We start from the raw sequence: 18,304 nt of genomic DNA, 5'->3' as shown, positions 1-18,304 counted from the left end.
TAAATTAATCCATTTAGTAAACGGCGTAACTAGAACATTACATAAAATGCCAGAATTACAGGACGAGTTCTCAGCCAACAGCTATTTGGCCATTGTTCACATGACGTAAGCCTATGTTATATACAGCAATATGCAGCAGGATACACGAGATCCAGGGAAACATCCAATCACCAGAAATGGGCTCAGGAAGGAATTTTTTTCCCCCCTGAATCAGAATTCTTTTGGGGGGGTTTCTTTACCTTCTTCTGGATCTTTGGGTCCCAATGACTCTCAGGTGGTCCCCAATGACCGCAGCTCGTTTTGTGGTCTCCACCGGGGCCAATCTGAGAGTGACTGTGACCATAGTTTAATTTCTTAAAGGACCAGTAATATTTTCATTACAATGTTGCTTATTGCTATTTCAATAAAAAAATTTATTATACAGTACAGACCAAAAGTTTGGACACACCTTCTCATTTAAAGATTTTTCTGTATTTTCATGACTTTGAAAATTGTACATTCACACTGAAGGCATCAAAACTATGAATTAACACATGTGGAATTATATACTTAACAAAAAAGTGTGAAACAACTGAAAATATATCTTAGATTCTAGGTTCTTCAAAGTAGCCACCTTTTTCTTTGATGACTGCTTTGCCCACTCTTGGCATTCTCTTGATGAGCTTCAAGAGGTAGTCACTGGAAATTTTTTTCACTTCACAGGTGTGCCCTGTCAGGTTTAATAAGTGGGATTTCTTGCCTTATAAATGGGGTTGGGACCATCAGTTGTGTTGTGCAGAAGTCTGGTGGATACACAGCTGATAGTCCTACTGAATAGACTGTTAGAATTTGTATTATGGCAAAAAAAAAGCAGCGAAGTAAAGAAAAACGAGTGGCCATCATTACTTTAAGAAATGAAGGTCAGTCAGTCCGAAAAATTGGGAAAACTTTGAAAGTGTCCCCAAGTGCAGTTGCAAAAACCATCAAGCGCTACAAAGAAACTGGCTCACATGAGGACCGCCCTAGGAAAGGAAGACCGAGAGTCACCTCTGCTTCTGAGGATAAGTTTATCCGAGTCACCAGCCTCAGAAATCGCAGGTTAACAGCGGCTCAGATTAGAGACCAGGTCAATGCCACACAGAGTTCTAGCAGCAGACACATCTCTACAACAACTGTTAAGAGGAGACTTTGTGCAGCAGGTCTTCATGGTAAAATAGCTGCTAGGAAACCACTGCTAAGGACAGGCAACAAGCAGAAGAGACTTGTTTGGGCTAAAGAACACAAGGAATGGACATTAGACCAGTGGAAATCTGTGCTTTGGTCTGATGAGTCCAAATTTGAGATCTTTGGTTCCAACCACCGTGTCTTTGTGCGACGCATAAAAGGTGAACGGATGGACTCTACATGCCTGGTTCCCACCGTGAAGCATGGAGGAGGAGGTGTGATGGTGTGGGGTTGTTTTACTGGTGACACTGTTGGGGATTTATTCAAAATTGAAGGCATACTGAACCAGCATGGCTACCACAGCATCTTGCAGCGGCATGCTAATCCATCCGGTTTGCGTTTAGTTGGACCATCATTTATTTTTCAACAGGACAATGACCCCAAACACACCTCCAGGCTGTGTAAGGGCTATTTGACCAAGAAGGCGAGTGATGGGGGCTACGCCAGATGACCTGGCCTCCACAGTCACCAGACCTGAACCCAATCGAGATGGTTTGGGGTGAGCTGGACCGCAGAGTGAAGGCAAAAGGGCCAACAAGTGCTAAGCATCTCTGGGAACTCCTTCAAGATTGTTGGAAGACCATTTCCGGTGACTACCTCTTGAAGCTCATCAAGAGAATGCCAAGAGTGTGCAAAGCAGTCATCAAAGCAAAGGTGGCTACTTTGAAGAACCTAGAATATAAGACATATTTTCAGTTGTTTCACACTTTTTTGTTAAGTATATAATTCCACATGTGTTAATTCATAGTTTTGATGCTTTCAGTGTGAATGTACAATTTTCAAAGTCATGAAAATACAGAAAAATCTTTAAATGAGAAGGTGTCTCCAAACTTTTGGTCTGTACTGTATATATATTGTTTTGTGTGTTTTTTTTTCCTGGATTTCACCTTACACAGTGAGAATGATAAGAGTAATCACAAAATATGGGGGCTCCATACACAGAGAGAACTCTGGTACCAAATTCCATGACAATTGTTCTGGGGTTCAGTCTGTGATGGAGCAGTAACATTGTATCCAGGACGTCGTACACACCATGCTACAGAAAGAAGACTGAAGAACGGGACGCAGCCGCAGAATACAGGAGACACAGGGTCTTGTGTAACAGTAAAAAACAGGAAAGATGTTCAACAAGTGGCCGGGGGGCTCCAGGACCAAACCAGGAGGGAGGCCTCAGTCATCAGTGGCCAATATTCACATGAAGTGGCCCACATTTACCAACCGTTCTGCAGCCACTCGTTTACCTTTGTTCAACACCTCCGTCGGTCCTTGCAGTTATTAGGCCACCACTGAGATGCTTTTCTGACTACACACAGACACGTCCATAGACACCGTGCATGCCGCCATCACCGTCCACAACCAGAGTCCTGGTCCAGACCAGTGGCCTTTCCAATTCAAGTCTACTTGGGTTTAAACAAGGGCACTGTCTCTAAGAGAACCATGTGCTTGCCACTTGGAACAGCAGTAATACAGTAACACCAGGTTAATATTCTTCGGGCACAGAGATGCACAGACAGTGAACCCTCTTAAAAAGAAGAATTGGACTGACATTCCCTAAGCAATAAGTACCCACACAATTGGAGGGACAGATTGCTAGCCCTTCCTGCACCATGGTGTATGCCCAGTGGTGGCCACTCTTAGTCTAAGTTGGCTCTTCAGATTGCATGGTGATAAAGAACCAGAGGGCCATATACCTTCAAGAAAAAGATCTCATAAGGACACGTCGCCTTGAATTGTGAAGAACACAATAATGTTTTCCATACAATTCTATTGTGTTCTATTCAGGATATATTAAAAAAAAGTCTGGTCCTTAGAAGTTATAAAATGAGGTCAATACAACCTCAGGTGAACAACACATCACAAATTACACCAGGTCATCGAATATTTACCAAAAAATAGACTGAAATGCAGAAACAGTGTGTGAAAAATTAAAGGGGTTGTCCAATGAAAACAAGCTCCCATCTACAGGAACCTTCATCCCCTTTAGATTGGAACGGTGGTCCGCATGCTAAAATGCTGCTCCATTCATTCTATATAAGCGGCCATGAAGTGCGCCTGACTTTTTTGGACTGATGAGACAGAGTAGCCTTACAGAGAAGGGTCATTGGATTGGACGCCGAGTTAATGACCCCAAAGCAGAACTGAATATGATGTACTAGTGGGAGTCACGAGTGCAAGGGTTCAAGGGCGCCAGTAGTGGAAGACATAGTGCGCGAAACCGAAGAACAAGTAAGCAGACCTGCTGATCAGCACTGCAGTGCTGAGGCCGAGTTATGGCGAAATAGGGAGCGACGGTGCGCCTCACCAGTCCTGGAGTATATTACAGAGGAAGGATACTGTGTGGAAAATGCTTCATACTGTAAAGGAAACCTCCAGAACACTTTGTGCTCGATATCCCTTGTATGCCGGGACGTTGCTAGGGTCCTAAAAGATCAGGGGCCAAAGCCCCAAAGTAGGTGTTTCCCCATACAACCTCCCCGCCACTTAAAAGAGGACCTATACATATATAATTACAGTACACCATTGTTACTAACCTAAAATACACAACTGAAAGACCAATATTCCCAAAATTACTTCTATACAAGGCAATAATAATCCCGCTACACAATGTCCTCTACCATCAACACTACACAGTGAGTACATAGTATTATGATATGACCATTGCCTCTACATAAAAAACACCCTGTACAGAGACCATCTGACTTCTCACATTTCCAGCACCGTCCCCATCTATTCCCACCCTGCACAACCTCCCCATGCTGCCTGCTCTTCCGACGTGGAATAGGAACCTCAATACTTCAAAAATTATGTCATTACTATGATTACCCTCCACCAATTAATGCTACAAAGACTGTGTGCAGATAGAGGGGACCTATAAAAATAATAGCGTCCCATAGAAAGTAGTAAAGACCCCACTGTGCTACCTAGAAAGTAATAATGCCAGATATGCTCTTATGAAAGTTTCAATATCGGAAGTGTTCCCTCCAAGCAACAAATACCGTTGAGTATCCCCTTTAAGTAATAAAGCCCCCTTAAAGCCACAATCAAACTACACCCAACTACAAAGTTCTTCTTTAAGTCTATGGACGATGATTTCGGGGTGGTGAAAGAAGAAATTTCTGATGATGCACCCATTTAAAAGAAATAATGTCCTGAGTGCCCCCATAGCACCCTGTATATTGTATGATAGTCCCACAGCTCACTACACACTGTATGATGGTCCCCACAGTTCCCTATGCCCTGTATGATGGTCCCCACATCTCCCTATGCACTGTATTCTGGCACCACTCCCCATTTTATATAATATGATGGCTCCCACACCCACTTGTACACTATATTATGGCCCCATACAGCTCCATTTATACTGTATGATGGCCCCACGGCCCCTTATAAACTGTATTCTGGCACCCACTCCCCATTTTATATAATATGACGGCCCCACTGCCCCTTATATATAGCATGATGACTCCCATAGCCCCTTATAGTATGATGGCACCCACACCCCTTATATATACAGGTGCATCTCACTAAATTAGAATATCATCAAAAAGTTTATTTATTTTAGTTCTTCAATGCTGAAAATGAAACTCCTATATTATATAAAGTCATTACAATCAAAGTGATCTATTTCAAGTGTTTATTTCTGTTAATGTTGATGATTATGGTCAGGGGCGCACATAGAAATCATGAGACCCCATAGCAGAAGCTCTAATTGGACCCCCCCACCAAAAAATAACTAAATATTTGTCTGTGTCACAGAAGAGCCGATCTCACAACTTTCCAGCCTTTACTTCGCTTTTCTAATTTTCCTCCTACTGAAGTCCTAGATCCCTCTTTCATTGCCCCCATGAAGTATGATGCCAATAAAAGTGCCCCCCAAACACAGTATGATACCCCCATGGTGCATTCCTCCACATTAGCCTCTACATGAACAGTATAATGACCTTATTGTACCCCACTACAACTCCCAAGGCAAAGTATGGTGACCCTAACACAGTATGATCCCCCCAACTGTGACTCCCACACAGCCCTCCATACAGTATAATGGGCCTACATACAGTATAATGGCCCACACTAGCCCTCCAAACAGTATAATGGCCCCACACAGCCCTCCAAACAGTACGATGGACCCCACACAAACCTTCACACCGTATAATTGCTTTCATACAGTATAATGGCCCCCCACATAGCCCTCAAAATATCATAATGGCCCCACATAGACTTCCATATAGTATAATATGCCACCCATAATCCTCCATATAGTATAATGCACCCTCCAAAATCCTCCATATAGTATAATGCACCCCCCATAATCCTCCATATAGTATAATGAACTTCCCATGGTCCTCGATAGAATATAATGCACTCCCCATAGTCCTCCATACAGTATATTTCACACTCCAAAGGGTAAAATACAGCCCCCATATAGTATAATACACCACACAGTCCTGCAGTATTATGGGCACCACGTACTCACTGATTTTAAAATACCGTATGTTTTAAATAAGACGACCCGAGTATAAGCCGAGGCCCCTAATTTTACCACAAAAAAACTGGGAAAACGTATTGAGCTGAGTATAAGCCTAGGGTGGGAAATGCAGCAGTTACTGGAAAATTTCACCATCCTGGTATGTATGGCTCCCTCATCACCAATCCTGGTATGTATGCCACCCCTCATCCCCCAATCCTGGTACATATGGCACCCCTCATCCCCCAATCCTGGCATGCGTGGCCCCCTCATCCCCCAATCCTGGTATGTGTGGCCTCCTCATCCCCCAATCCTGGTATGTGTGGCCTCCTCATCCCCCAATCCTGGTATGTATGGCCTCCTCATCCCCCAATCTTGGTATGTGTGGCCTCCTCACCCCCCAATCCTGGTATGTATGGCCTCCTCACCCCCCAATCCTGGTATGTGTGGCCCCATCACTGCACACACAAAAAATAAACACTTATACTCACCTTCCTTTATCACCTCTGCTCCAGTGCTGCTGTCTTCTGTCTGCCAGCAGCTCATGTTGGTATCTGAGCAGCTCGCGCTCTCAGTTGTCGAGGTGAGCTGCTGCTGCTGCCGGCATATTCACTCCTCTCCACGCCGGGACTATGAGCGTTGACAAGCGTGAATATGCATTCTCTTTAGTAGCGGGCACTGTAAGCAGGAGCCACGGCTCAGCGCTCCTCCGTGCCCGCTACTAAAGAGAATGAAAATTCCCTCTTCTCCATGCCCATGGAAGTGGAGAAGAGGGAATATTCATGTCCCTTTAGCAGCGGGCACACGTGGTAGCTACAGCAGCCGCTACTGCATGTGCCCGCTCCTCCGCCGCCGCAACCTCCCACCCCCCCAATACTCACCTATCCTCCTCGCTCCCCCGAGGCTCACGGGCCCCATAGCAGTGGTGTGGCCTGCCACCATTGGCGGTACCCAACTCATTATGGCTTACAGCCAATGAAATCACAAAAGTCATTATCTCAGTAAATTAAAATACTTTATAACATCAGCTTGTAAATGTTTTTAAAATCCGAAATGTTGGCCTACTGAAATGTATGTTCAGTAAATGCACTCAATACTTGGTCGGGGCTCCTTTTGCATCAATTACTGCATCAATGCGGTGTGGCATGGAGGCGATCAGCCTGTGGTACTGCTGAGGTGTTATGGAAGCCCAGGTGGCTTTGATAGCAGCCTTCAGCTCGTCTGCATTGTTGGGTTTGGTGTCTCTTATCTTCCTCTTGACAATACCCCATAGATTCTCTATAATAGATTCTCTATGGGGTTAAGGTCATGTGAGTTTGCTGACCAATTAAGCAGAGTGATACTGTTGGGTGTAAACTAGGTATTGGTACTTTTGGCAGTGTGGACAGGTGCTAAGTCCTGCTGGAGAATGAAATTTCCATCTCCAAAAAGCTTGTCGGCAGAGGGAAGCATGAAGTGCTGTAAAATTTCCTGGTAGACGGCTGCGCTGACTTTGGTCTTGATAAAACACAGTGGACCTACACCAGCAGATGACATGGCTCCCCAAACCATCACTGATTGTGGAAACTTCACACTAGACCTCAAGCAGCTTGGACTGTGGCCTCTCCACTCTCCCTCCAGACTCTGGGACCTTGATTTCCAAAGGAAAATTGGAACTCTGGGACCTTGTGGATAGTGTCAATGACTGCCTTCTTCGCATTTGTCAAGTCAGCAGTCTTCTCCATGATTGTGGAGCCTACTGAAACAGACTATGGGACATTTTTAAACACTTAGGAAGCTGTTGCAGGTGTTTTTTGTTAATTATTCTAATTTACTGAGATATTGACTTTAGTGTTTTCATTGGCTGTAAGCCATAATCATCAACATTAACAGAAATAAACACTTGAAATAGATCTCTCTGTCTGTAATGACTCTATATAATATATGAGTTTCACTTTTTGTATTGAAGAACTGAAATAAATTATCTTTTTGATGATATTCTAATTTAGTGAGATGCACCTGCATATGATGACTGTTGCCCCCAGTGGAATATATGCGGTGTCTATTTTGGGATATTTTAGTATACCCATGATGATACTATAGACAGCCATTATACCTGGAATGGCCCCTTCCTTGCGTGCCTTGCTTTTTTTTGCTTACATGTCTAACAATCACATATGTGTTGTGTCCCTTCCCCCATCATCCTATTTTTCTATTGCTGAATAAATATGATAGATTTTATACTCCCTGGACTCCTTTGATGGTCTTTTACCCTGCGGGGTTTTCTCTCATATATGGACTCACTGTGTGGTGGTGATGGTAGAGGACATTGTGTAGCAGGATCATTTTGGCCTTGTATAGTAGTAATTTTGGGAATATTGGTCTTTGTATAGTGTATTTTAGATTAGTAACAGTCGTATACTGTAATTATATATGTGTAAATCCTCTTTTAAGTGGCAGGGAGGTTATATGGGGAAACATGTACTTTGGGGCTGGGCTCCCTGATCTCTTAGGACCCCAGCAACGCTCCTGCACTGGGGAAAAGCAGGGTCTGGAGACCACTTTAATATCATCATTTTATGGATATGACGCCAAAGAAACTAATGAAGTGCTTTGCAAAGTGCCAGAATTTTCACAATTCTGAAAAAAAATTGTAAGTTTAGTTCCACTATAAGTGATGTTAATTCTGTTATGAGAGCTAACCTTCTGAGACAATTTATCAATGCGGTGTGTGAATTGTGACATTAAGCTTTGGTACATCTATACATAGTGAAGTTCAGGATCAAAATGCTGCAGGTCCCATCTCTTCTACAGAACAATCCCATGGAAATAAAGCTGATCATTTTATCAGACGGGATCATTAGAACTTACCTGGTTGGATCCTTTGTTTCTGGTGGTTTCTTTCCCAGGTCGTCATTAAGGCCCTTTACAATAAGCTCCAAAAACTCATCGGACTTTCTGAATCTTTCAAGCGTTTTCTCCATCACAGAAAGGACAGAAAGGAGGCGCTTATCCTGGCAGAGGAGAATCAGAGATATATTGTTCTACATCTTCCAGATGTTTGGATTTATCTACAGACTAATGATTAATCTCGCATGAAGAATGATAATATTATAAGAGATCACAATTTTTGGGTAAAATTATTCAGTTTTAAAAAAAAAATATATATAGCAATTACATTATTCTGACAAGACCAATTTTTTGTTTTTTTCCTCCCCTTTTTCCCAAAAAATATAACTTTGTTTTTTCATTAACAGACGGAGGGCTTGTGTTTTGTGGGACTAGTTGTTCTTTGGAACGACAACATTCAATTTACCACATAAAGTATTGAAAAATGGGGGAAAAATCAAAGTAAGGTTATTATTTTTGTTTCTTTGTTTTTTTTTTATGAACATTTAAAAAAAAAATGTGGTTTGTGAGACCATTTTCATCTTGCGAAGACCTAATTTTATAAAATGATCCCATTGATGGAGTTGTCGGCTTTCTCTTGTGGAGAGATCAGTAGTTACAAGTTTCTGATTGCATTTTTGGGAGGGAAGTAGAGTGACCCCAAAAACCACAACCACAACCATGGCACTTTACTGTCCTTTACAGCATTGACCCGACGTGTAATAGATTTATATGTTATGAAAGATTGTACTTATGTCAATGCAGCAGAAACAAATATTGTTTTACGCTTTTTCTTTTTTATAGTTGCCAGAAAACCGCAGAACCTTAAGCAGAAAATGACATGAATGAGAACATCTGCCCGGCTTGTACCGGATCCGGGGGTGTTACGTACAAGGCGAAGGTCCCAGAATAAGGATTTGCTTCATTTTGGTGCAGAGTTTCTAGTAGTTTCTGGTTACTACTGTTACAGGCAGATGCCGTCTGCATAATACAGCCAGCACCGCCTCAACCCCTCCATGCATGTGGACCCCGGCACAAACACTCAGGTCTATCCTTTTATGCTAAGACATTAATAATTCTACAATTATCACACACAACTTATATACAGAAACCCCCCAACCGTCCCCGATCCAATGGGACTGTCCGGCTGTCGCTGGAGGTCGGGGCTATGTCCTGACGAGCTGTGTTCTGTCAGGACGGTCAGTGTAGTACAAGAAAGTCTCATGCCGAGCTGCTGTGATCGCTCCTGGAGAGGGGCAGCATCCGCTCCGTATGCCTCGTACATGCCCGGCTCCGCACGCCTCGTACACACCCGGCTCCGCTCCATACACCTCGTACACGCCCAGCTCCGCTCCGCACGCCTCGTACACGCCCGGCTCCGCTCCGCACGCCTCGTACACACCCGGCTCCGCTCCGTACACCTCGTACATGCCCGGCTCCGCTCCGCACGGCCCGTACACGCCCAGCTCCGCTCCGTATGTGACACCCCAGGGGTCTGGTTGCCACAGTGATAGAGATATTATGTCTGAGAGCAGGTGGGAGGTCCTTTGGTCAGGGATCCTGTGCATGCCACACCTCCTGCCCAGTCTTGGGAGGGGAAGAACTTCCCCTGTATAAACCCGGGGCTGAGGCAGGGTGAGTCAGACAAGGAGAGTGGAGAAGAGAAGCAGCATAGGAAACAGCAGAGTTACAAGGAGTCAGGGGCTGGCAGCTACAGAGCTCGCCCTGACTAAGAAGATTCTTTACCGGACCCGGAGTCCGAGGCTGTGGGGACTAAATCCTCCCCAGCAGCAGAATCCGTCGGGCAGGGGATTTCAGGTCCTCTGGCCCAGAAGCCTGAAGGCACGGTCACACGCGTGGGACCAGCACCGCCATCGTGGAGCGGAAGCCATTAGAAGGCCCCGAGTCACCGGCCATACGGGTGAGCACCACACGGTACACTCAGGGACGTGGGCTACTTACATCAGCTTCTAGCAAGGTAGCCAGAAGAGTACAGTCAGTTTGGGAGGCCTACAACTACGCCTGGCCAGGGGAGATCCCATCTGCTCAAAGACTGACCAGGCCCCGTTTGCTAGCAAGTACTCCGGGAGGGTCTGTCGTTGTTACCAGTAAAGACCCTGAACTACACCGTACCGTCTCTGAGTGGTTCCTGCTACCCCCATCATCCACGTCGGCTGCCCTGAGGCCATACCCCTCCCGTTGGGGGTTATACTATCACGCTGCACAATCCTACCACCGGCCTCAGCGGTCTGCCCTGCAGCAGCAGCTTCCTGGCTGCACTCAACGGGTGGCGTAGTCATCAACTATTTACTACTAATAGACTGCCGTCTAGTTTGACTCCCTGGGCACGGACCGGGTCACCGCCACGAGATTACAACCCTCCACGGATCCGGCTCCGGGTAAGCTCCCGCGTGCGCACCGCAGCGCGACACAGGCCCAGGGGCGCGTCAACTTTGGCGTAGTCGGCAGGATTTCGTGCCCGCAACCACCGGGTACTGCGTGCCTGAAAAGCAAAGACTGTTCAAACTTACCAGTGGTGAAGGTTTCCCGCCATCTGGCGCCATCTTCTACCTTCTTCCCGCCATCCGCGAAGTTTTCCCGCCATCCGGCGCCATCTTCGACCTTCTTCCCGCCATCCGTGGAGTTTTCCCGCCATTGGACGCCATCTTGAGGACGCCGCGCGGGAAGAAGAGGGGCGTGGACTCCGAAAGCGCGCGAGAACTGAAGCCCCGCCTCACGTCCGGACGTTGCGTAAGGTCCTGGAAGGAGCCCAGCAGACGCCGACGTCACAGGAGCGCGACGGAAGGTCCTCAACCCTGACGATCCACTGCGGAGCCGCGGCCTACGGAAGAGGATCATCGCAAGGTAGGCCACGGTCCACTAGGGGGGAGGAAGATGTCGGATACGGAGGAGAGCTTCACTGCCTCAACCCCCGCCAGCGCTACCGCTGCTGCAGTTATGCCCTTCACCATGCCCTATATCCCGGGAGCAGCTTGGCTACCCCAGTACTCAGGGGAGTCACATACCCTGCATGACTTTAGAGAAAAGCTGGATAGCCTCTTCCAGGTGTACCCCCTCACAGAAGAGCAAAAAGTGAGCATCCTGGTGGCCCAACTAACCGGGGCAGCCAAAAGGGAAGTAAAATCCTGGCCACCTGGGAGGAAGACTGTCGCAGGGATACTAACCCGGCTGAAGGACACCTTTGATACCCGCACCTCAGCCGAGATTAAGCTTAGATTCTACGGGTGCAAGCAGCGAGCGCATGAGAGTATAAGGGACTATGCACTAAACCTACAAGAGGCCCTGAGGGCCATAAAGCAGACCGACCCTGATGGGGTGGGAAACGAGGACAGGCTGTTGACTGAACAATTTATAGAGGGTTTATATTGCAATGCCCACCGAACCCAGTTGCGGGCAATGGCCTTACAGGATCCCCATCTGGACTTTGCACAGTTCAAGGACAGAGCCATCCGGGTGCTCCGAGAACCGGCACCAGGTGGCGTTGTGACCCACAGACGCCCCACTACCACTTACTACCAGGAGGCGGCGCCCTTGTCAGCAGGGCCTGTGGGAGCTGATGCGCAGGCTTTGGACAATGACCCGGCTCCAGACCTACACCATCAGGTCCAAGAGCTAGCTAAGAGCGTTGCTGCGCTAACCCGAACTGTGCAGTCTTTACAGGTTTCCACCCCAGGGAAGATCCAGCTGGCATCCGGACCGGAGGACATCCCGTGGCGTCGACCAAGGAGGACCCCACCGGCCAGAGGAAGACCCAGTGACCGATACAGTGAGGACGGACGACCCATCTGCCGCCGCTGCAATCAACCCGGACATATGGCAAGGTACTGTTCTTTAAACGGGCACAACCTGGGGTAGAGGGCCAACCCCCAGGAAAAAGATCACCAGGCCCATCGAACTGGCGCGACAGATATGTGGGAGGACGTCCAGTCTTGCCTGTGGTACTGGATGGCATTCCCATGAGTGCCCTACTGGACACCGGGTCACAGGTCACCACCATCCCGTACGTGCTCTTCAAGCAGTACTGGAATGACTCGGATATTACCCGCTACCCCGACGACGACTTGAGTATCATCGCCAGCAATGGTCAGCCCGTGCCACAGATCGGATTTAAAGAGGTGACCATCAAAATTGGTAGAGTCGAACTGGCCGCACAGGGACTGATCATTGTAGATATCGATAAACATGAGAGTCACCCAAAAATAACTCTAGGAACTAATGTAATTGAAAATTGTCTTGCAGAGGTGATTTTCCTTTTACAGCAGGTTGCCAAGAATGCCAGCTCCGGCGAGCAGCGGGTGCTCCAGAAAGAGATCCGGGCACTGATGCAACGGCAACAAGTGGAACTCTCCGGCGGTGAGATTGGTAGCGTAAGAATGTGTGACCCTTTTCCTATTGCCATGCCCCCAAAAAGTGAAATGATGATTTGGTGCCGGGCAGCTATTGGTCTGAGAGGTAGAGATTACCAGGCAATGGTAGAACCAGTTTACTCAGACAGTAGGCCCACCATTTTGACAGCACGGGGGGTGGTCAATGTACGCCATGGGAGGGTGCCCATTCGCATAATAAATATCGGGGAGAGGGAAGTGTACCTGCCCCGGTATGCCACGCTAGCCAAATTATATACCACTAATCAAAGTTCTATACAATCTGTGGAACCCTTGCCTCCATCTCACCCGGAGGAAGGTAACGGCTCTAAGAAAGACATGGAGGACTGGTGTCAGCAACTACATTTGGGTACTGACTCCACTCCCTCACATCAGAAACAAGGAGTCTATCGGGTGGTTCAAGAGTATGAGAGAGTGTTTAGTAAACACCCGTTAGACTTCGGGCGAGTCAAGGGGGTAGAACATCGCATCCCCACGGGAGATCATCCTCCCATAAAAGAGAGGTATCGACCCGTACCCCCTGCACATTACCAACACGCCAAGGGGATGCTTAGAGATATGAAGGAGGCTGGGGTAATCCGGGATAGTTGTAGCCCCTGGGCAGCCCCATTAGTTTTAGTCAAAAAGAAAGACAACACCATGAGGATGTGTGTAGATTACCGGAAAATCAACCGTATCACACACAAGGATGCGTACCCCTTACCAAGGATAGAGGAGTCATTGGCTGCTTTAAGATCTGCTAACTTCTTCTCTACCTTGGATCTCACTAGCGGGTACTGGCAGGTTCCTGTAGCAGAGGCGGACCGGGAGAAGACCGCATTCACCACCCCGATGGGACTTAGCGAGTTCACCTGCATGCCGTTCGGACTCTGCAACGCACCAGGAACCTTCCAACGCCTAATGGAGTGTTGTCTGGGCCACAGAAACTTCGAGACGGTCCTGTTGTACCTGGACGATGTCATCGTATATTCCAAGACGTATGAGGACCACCTGAAACACCTGGCGGAAGTGTTCGAGGCTCTGGCGAGTTACGGCCTAAAGGTGAAACCCTCCAAGTGTCACCTCCTGAAACCAAAGGTGCAGTACCTGGGACACGTGGTGAGCGCTGACGGAGTGGCTCCCGACCCCGATAAGATCACCGCAATTAAGGGATGGCCAAGCCCCTCCAGCGTAAAAGAAGTGCGGCAGTTCCTCGGGTTGGTAGGCTACTACCGAAGGTTTATTCCCGGTTTCACCAAAAAGGCAGCACCTATGCAGGACCTCCTGATAGGCCAGTCCCGGAAGGCCAAGAACCAGAAGCCGCCCTTCAAATGGGAAGAGCTGGAAGAAGAGTCCTTCCGCCAGCTGAAGATGGCCCTCACGGGGGACGAAATCCTGGCGTACCCGGATTATAGCCAGCCCTTTATCCTCTACACCGACGCCAGTAACATCGGGCTAGGAGCCGTACTGTCCCAGATCCAGCAGGGGAAGGAACGAGTAATCGCCTACGCCAGCCGAAAACTGCGACCCACCGAAAGGAACCCCGAGAATTACAGCTCATTTAAGTTAGAGTTCCTGGCCGTAGTATGGGCAATCACTGAGCGCTTTAAGCATTACCTCGCTTCTTCCCGGTTCACCGTGTACACGGATAACAACCCGCTGACACACCTGGACACGGCAAGACTCGGTGCCCTGGAGCAGAGGTGGATGGCCCGTCTGTCCAACTACGAGTTCACAATTAAATACCGGGCAGGACGCTCCAATACCAACGCGGACGCCCTGTCCAGGATGCCCAACCTGCCGGACGGAGGAGAAGATCCGGAGGGACTGGAAGAAGTTGAACTCCCTGCGTTCCACCGTCATGGGACTATTCAGTATTCCCACCGGGTAAGGAGTAAGCAGGCTGCTACGTTGAACCCCTTACCCCACTACAACTGGGCGGAAACGCAAGACAGCGACCCTGCCGTCCGACTGGTGAAGGAGATGCTGACTCGGCCGGAGGCTCGCCTTGAACCAGACGCTCCGGAGGAAGCCAAACAACTATGGGCAGAGAAGAGTCGACTGTTCCTTTACAAAGGGAAGTTGTGCCGCAGAATGGTTAATTCCCGGACGCATGAATTACTCTGGCAAGTAGTGGTGCCACGAAGAGACGCAGCCATGGTGATGGAGGCATACCACGACGGAGCTGGACACTTTGGGTGGAAAAAGCTGGAGTTCCTGCTGCGCGAGCGGTTCCACTGGGTAGGCATGAGGGGAACCATCGAGAAGTGGTGCAGAGATTGTGGCCCGTGCAACCTGAGAAGGAAGGACCGAGCCAGCCAGAAGACTCCCCTGCAGTCCATCGTCACCCGGCAACCGTTGGAACTGGTAGCCTTGGATCATGTAAAACTGACCCCAAGCAGAAGTGGCTACGTCTACGCGTTAACCATCGTGGATCATTACTCCCGGTTCTTGGTTGTCGTCCCCGTCAAGGACTTAACGGCTCAAACAGCAGCTAGAGCCTTCCAGCAGCACTTCTGCCGTCCACACGGGTACCCGGACCAAGTGCTGACGGACCAGGGACCTGCCTTTGAAGCGGAGGTCTTTCAGGAATTCTGCAATCTGTATGGCTGCCGGAAGATAAGGACGACACCCTACCATCCGCAGACTAATGGACTTTGTGAAAAAATGAACCAGGTGGTAATGGATCTTCTAAGAACGTTGCCCCTGGAAGAACGCAGTCTGTGGCCTGAAAAGTTGCCCGATCTGGTGGACCTATACAACCACATCCCGGTAGGTTCCACCAACTGTACCCCGGCTTACCTAATGAGGGCAAGACCTGGTAAGTTACCTGTTGACCTGGAAATGGGAGTCCTGACCCCCGAGGACACTTCACCAGAAACAGACTGGGACACCGAGAGGCAGCAGCAGTACCGGAGAGTACAGGAGAGCGTGGAGCGAAGTCTCTGTCAGGCTAGGGAAAGACAAGAGAAAACTTACAACCAGTATGCTCCCGCTGTTCCCCTGGTACCCGGAGAGCAGGTCTTGAAGAGGAAGAGACGGCTCCACAAGTTGGACGACCAGTGGGAGAAGGACCCGTACACCGTACTGCCCTCAAGCCACGAGAACCCGAAGGTCTGTACCATCAGTAAAGACGGAGGGGAAACCACAGCCATTGTATCCCGGGACCACCTGAAGAAGTGTCCCGAACAACTGAGGAACCCTGAAGAGGAACAAGAAGACCATCGACCCGTGGAAGAAAGGGAAGATATGGTTAGTACCGTGCTCGGGGACTTTCCTCAGTCTTGGACTCAAGTCAATGGTGCAGTTGTGGTACCCGTACTCACCTTCCTCCAACCATCATCCCAAGAACCTACGGAGCAACGGGTAGAGCTGGAAGAACAGCCGGTCCAGGAGGCAGAAGACTCCACACAAGCAGAACAGGAGAATCAACCCTCTGCTTATAGTGAGCCCGCCGTACCCCTAGTGAGACAAAGAGCCGGTAGACAGCTGCCCAGTTTACCCTTGACAGCTCCTACACCCTGTAGTTCAGGGCCAGACAGTCAGCTCCGTAGGTCCACTCGGGCCACTAGAGGCCAGTTACCCGCACGCTGGAGAATTTAAAGTGTATAAATTGTTTTATCTATGTTTTTCTGTGTCTTGTTGCTTGTGTATAATTTTGTGTTTCTAGTTATTTTTAGGAAACCTTGGTGGATTTACCGGGAATCCTTGTATATAGTTGGAGCGTAACCCAGGATGGACTAGAGACTGTTAAGGACTCGGGGTAGGACAGACCCCTACCTGGTTACGTCTCCCTGTGTTGGTGAAATGGACACCTTTGCTTTTCTTCAAAGACTGCATCCGGTTGCGGACACGCCGTAACCATCTTATGTGTTTTTCTTATAGTATTGTTATTGTTATACTTTGTTATGTTTTTCTAAATGTGTTTAGTCCCGGAGTACTAAATTTCACTAGGGGGGAATGTGACACCCCAGGGGTCTGGTTGCCACAGTGATAGAGATATTATGTCTGAGAGCAGGTGGGAGGTCCTTTGGTCAGGGATCCTGTGCATGCCACACCTCCTGCCCAGTCTTGGGAGGGGAAGAACTTCCCCTGTATAAACCCGGGGCTGAGGCAGGGTGAGTCAGACAAGGAGAGTGGAGAAGAGAAGCAGCATAGGAAACAGCAGAGTTACAAGGAGTCAGGGGCTGGCAGCTACAGAGCTCGCCCTGACTAAGAAGATTCTTTACCGGACCCGGAGTCCGAGGCTGTGGGGACTAAATCCTCCCCAGCAGCAGAATCCGTCGGGCAGGGGATTTCAGGTCCTCTGGCCCAGAAGCCTGAAGGCACGGTCACACGCGTGGGACCAGCACCGCCATCGTGGAGCGGAAGCCATTAGAAGGCCCCGAGTCACCGGCCATACGGGTGAGCACCACACGGTACACTCAGGGACGTGGGCTACTTACATCAGCTTCTAGCAAGGTAGCCAGAAGAGTACAGTCAGTTTGGGAGGCCTACAACTACGCCTGGCCAGGGGAGATCCCATCTGCTCAAAGACTGACCAGGCCCCGTTTGCTAGCAAGTACTCCGGGAGGGTCTGTCGTTGTTACCAGTAAAGACCCTGAACTACACCGTACCGTCTCTGAGTGGTTCCTGCTACCCCCATCATCCACGTCGGCTGCCCTGAGGCCATACCCCTCCCGTTGGGGGTTATACTATCACGCTGCACAATCCTACCACCGGCCTCAGCGGTCTGCCCTGCAGCAGCAGCTTCCTGGCTGCACTCAACGGGTGGCGTAGTCATCAACTATTTACTACTAATAGACTGCCGTCTAGTTTGACTCCCTGGGCACGGACCGGGTCACCGCCACGAGATTACAACCCTCCACGGATCCGGCTCCGGGTAAGCTCCCGCGTGCGCACCGCAGCGCGACACAGGCCCAGGGGCGCGTCACGTACACCTCGTACATGCCCGGCTCCGCTCCGCACGCCTCGTACACGCCCGGCTCAGCTCCGCACGCCTCGTACACACGCGGCTCTGCTCCATACACCTCGTACACACGCGGCTCCGCTCCGTACACCTCGTACACACGCGGCTCCGCTCCGTACACCTCGTACACACGCGGCTCCGCTCCGTACACCTCGTACACACGCGGCTCCGCTCCGTACACCTCGTACACACGCGGCTCCGCTCCGTACACCTCGTACACACGCGGCTCCGCTCCGTACACCTCGTACACACGCGGCTCCGCTCCGTACACCTCGTACACACGCGGCTCCGCTCCGTACACCTCGTACACACGCGGCTCCGCTCCGTACACCTCGTACACACGCGGCTCCGCTCCGTACACCTCGTACACGCGCGGCTCTGCTCCGTACACCTCGTACACGCGCGGCTCCGCTC

This window comes from Phyllobates terribilis, unplaced genomic scaffold (assembly GCF_046119375.1).
Source record: "Phyllobates terribilis strain yellow unplaced genomic scaffold, ASM4611937v1 Scaffold_673__1_contigs__length_839561, whole genome shotgun sequence".
Lineage (NCBI taxonomy): Eukaryota > Metazoa > Chordata > Amphibia > Anura > Dendrobatidae > Phyllobates > Phyllobates terribilis.
This window is presented reverse-complemented; position numbering follows the sequence as displayed.